Source organism: Limulus polyphemus, unplaced genomic scaffold (genome assembly GCF_000517525.1).
Source record: "Limulus polyphemus unplaced genomic scaffold, Limulus_polyphemus-2.1.2 Scaffold2228, whole genome shotgun sequence".
In the NCBI taxonomy this organism is placed as follows: domain Eukaryota; kingdom Metazoa; phylum Arthropoda; class Merostomata; order Xiphosura; family Limulidae; genus Limulus; species Limulus polyphemus.
In genome coordinates this window covers 27,567-31,012 of record NW_013667838.1, presented here as the reverse complement: position 1 = coordinate 31,012, position 3,446 = coordinate 27,567, and the positions used below count along the sequence as shown (strand labels likewise).

The window sequence follows — 3,446 nt, the reverse complement described above, 5'->3', positions numbered from 1 at the left end:
TTTCTTTTCTTGTTTAATTTCTCGTTCTTCTTGTTTCTTTTCTTATTTAATTTATCGTTCTTCTTGTTTCTTTTCTTTCTCCTCTAACAACTGCTGTAATTTATCTTCTTGTTTATTTCTTTCTCTTCCAACAACTGCTGTAATTTCTCTTCTTTTTCGTTTATTTTCTTTTTCCTCCAACAACTGCTGTAATCTCTCTTGTTTATTTTGCTGTTCGAGCTGCTATTGTTGTAGGTTTTCTTGCCACTGCTGTAATCTTTCTTCTTGTTTCTTTTCCGCAAGAAAACCTGCAACAATGGCAGCTCGAACAACAAAATAAACAAGAAGAGAAATTACAACAGTTGTTAGAAGAAAAAGAAAAGAAACAAGAAGAACGAGAAATTAAACAAGAAAAGAAACAAGAAGAACGAGAAGAGAAATTACAACAGTTGTTAGAGGAAAAAGAAAAGAAACAAGAAGAGAGACAACAGCAGTTGCAATAAAACCTGCAACAGTGGCAGCTCGAACAACAAAATAAACAATAAGAGAGATTACAGCAGCTATTTGAGGAAAAAGAAAAGAAACAAGAAGAGAGATTACAGCAGTTGTTGGAGGAGAAAATAAACAAGAAGAGAAATTACAGCAGTTGTTAGAGGAAAAAAACTATTGTTGTCTCTCTTCTTGTTTCTTTTGCTGTTCTTGTATTGCTGCCATTAAGTCTGCTAGGCTGCAGTTTGACTTGCCGCTTCTCGTTTCCATTTTCTTTTTATCCCACTCTCTGACACCAATTTGTTACGTCTCCGTTTGTTAATTAACTTTACGTAACTTCGTTCCGACGAAACTTAAGCGACACAAGTCCTTTCTTAATAAAACTGGTTTATTATTTCCGAATATAACTTTACCAATACACTCAACTTCAACAATCGCGCTAAACAAACGCTGTAACGTCTCTCGTGCTCTCTGACTGCAGTTCAATTACTCACTGTCTACACACACACTACATTCCCCTCTTTTATATACCAGCCTACCCTATCTAGCAAATACTAGAGCATTCGCCAAGATACGGGATAGTTCTAGAAACAAGAGAGCGTGAGAATCATATGATCTCGATGACGCAACAGTATGAAGACAATATGTACGTTAGTTAGTAAACGCTTGTATGTTGTATAAAGACAATATATACGTTAGTTAGTAAACGCTTGTATGTTGTATAAATACAATATATACGTTAGTTAGTAAACGCTTGTATGTTGTATAAAGACAATATATACGTTAGTTAGTAAACGCTTGTATGTTGTATAAATACAATATATACGTTAGTAAACGCTTGTATGTTGTATAAAGACAATATATACGTTAATTAGTTAACACTAGTGACTTCAGACCCATCAGCTTAATCAACTCTACAGGCAAACTTTTAGAGAAAATTATAACAAGGTTAATATGGATGCTAGAAAACAACAATATACTGTCACACATTCGATGACGAGGAACCCACTTTGAGACTAATGATGATGACAAAACTTTGTCGAAACGTTGTACATTTGCTGTTATGTTAAACTTATATTAATGTTTTTCTTCATTACCCATTCAAGCCGTCTCCAGCCATTATTACACTGTCACACAGTCAGAACGCAGGACGCAAAAACAGACAGACTGCAGAACACCTCGTACGATTAATAGAAACCACATTTACTGGATTCAATAAATTACAAGCCACTATTGCCACCTTCCTGGACGTACAAGAAGCTTTTGACACGGTCTGGCACAATGGACTCAAATACAAAATAATGAAGCACAAAATACCAATCACATTCACTAAATGGATATCTAACTTCCTAGATAATAGATCCACGAAAGTTAAAATTAACACGTCACTTTCACAACCCTTCACGTTTAATGCAGATGTACCGCAGGGGTCTGTACACAGTATACACTTTTCGTTAACGATGTATAACAGCCAACCACGCCCCTCACGCACGCATCACAATACGCTGATGACATAGCATTATGGAGCACCTCCTGGGACCCCACTAGCAGCAAAGAAAATTCAAAAAGCCCTCGACAAAATCACACAGTGGTGCAACAAATGGAGAATAATACGTAATCCCACAAAAACTCAAGCAATCATACTCTTCCGAAGGCTAAACAAAAGACTAAAGCGTGTCAGATTAGCTAAACTAAATATTTACAATACCCCCATCTCTTTCCCTAAATCTGCAAAATTCCTAGGCATAAATATCAACCATAAACTAACACATTTCAAGGAAAGAAGTAAGAAAATTAAAACCAGAATAGCTTACCTTCACAAAATAAGTCATCAAACTCACGGATGTAGACCACAGATAATAATGTACATTTACAAGACCTATAATAGACTATGGCTCAATGGTAACATGAATCACAACCAACGTATGATACTTTAAAAACTTCCAAAACCGTGTAATACGTCTTGCCAACAACCTCCCTCACTACACTCCAGCATGCTACGTGGAAAAACACACTTCACTACATACAGTACAACAACGCATATCTAAACTTGCTACTAAATATTACAAAAAAGCCACCTACCGGAATTCATTCACAGCCGAATTTCACAAAATTGCTGCTACCCCCAAACCATGGTGCAAATATCTATCCCCATACAACATGATACACAACATTACTAACACACCACCACAAATACCTATCCTCATACAACATGATACACAACATTACTAACATACCACCATGATCTGTAAAAGTAAAAAGAGTATATTATATCTTATGTATAACTATTTCACTTTTCAGATCTTCATCTCTTCACTCGGGCACCAGCCGGGATTTTTTTCTGTCCCGACTGATGAAAGTGGGTTTTCTCAGGGTACTCCCGTTTCCCCCACACCAAACTGTTAGGCATTGGATCTATAAATCCCAACCATGGCACCTGGGTCCATTGATCCCTGCCAGGCCCAGTAAAGGCCCGTTTGCTTCAGTTTGTTTCAATACATTGTCAAAAATCGCTGTCGACTTGTTTCCTCTACAAGAACAACTTGCCTCTACTACGCCTTCACTTCCGCCCAAATTGCCTCATCATTATCTGCGTATGTATGTATGTATGTATGTGTGTGTGTGTACGTATATATATATGCATTAGATATTTTTATTTTATTATTTTATTTTTCTTATTATTATCATCTTTATTTATTTATTATCATCATTTTTTCGCCCACTTGGACTAATATTTTACCTCGAGCAGGGTGTAGGAGGATTACTAATCTTCGAACACCCTTGGTGATTAATAGTTTTTCTCAAAGCTATTAATTTTACACCAAAATAACTGCCATAAACCATAGAAGCTAGTATGTTGTATAAAGACAATATATACATTAGTTATTAGACTGTTGTATAAAGACAATATATACGTTAGTTAGTATACTGTTGTATAAAGACAATATATACGTTAGTTAGTATACTGTTGTATAAAG

General features: G+C 35.8%; 1 protein-coding gene across 2 annotated transcripts in view; it reads right to left on the bottom strand.

Moving 5' to 3' along the window:
* The window catches only part of LOC106466333 (calbindin-32-like), a 60,983-nt gene that overhangs the window by 55,590 nt on the left and 1,947 nt on the right, over window positions 1-3,446 (bottom strand). The window contains exon 1 of one of the 2 annotated variants that reach the window (XM_013926611.2): window positions 1,504-1,507. The exons of the other annotated variant lie outside the window; for it this stretch is intronic. The gene's annotated coding sequence lies outside the window, so the exon portion shown is untranslated. Of the gene's footprint in view, window positions 1-1,503; window positions 1,508-3,446 lie in introns of those variants that run through there. 2 annotated transcript variants of the gene reach the window in all.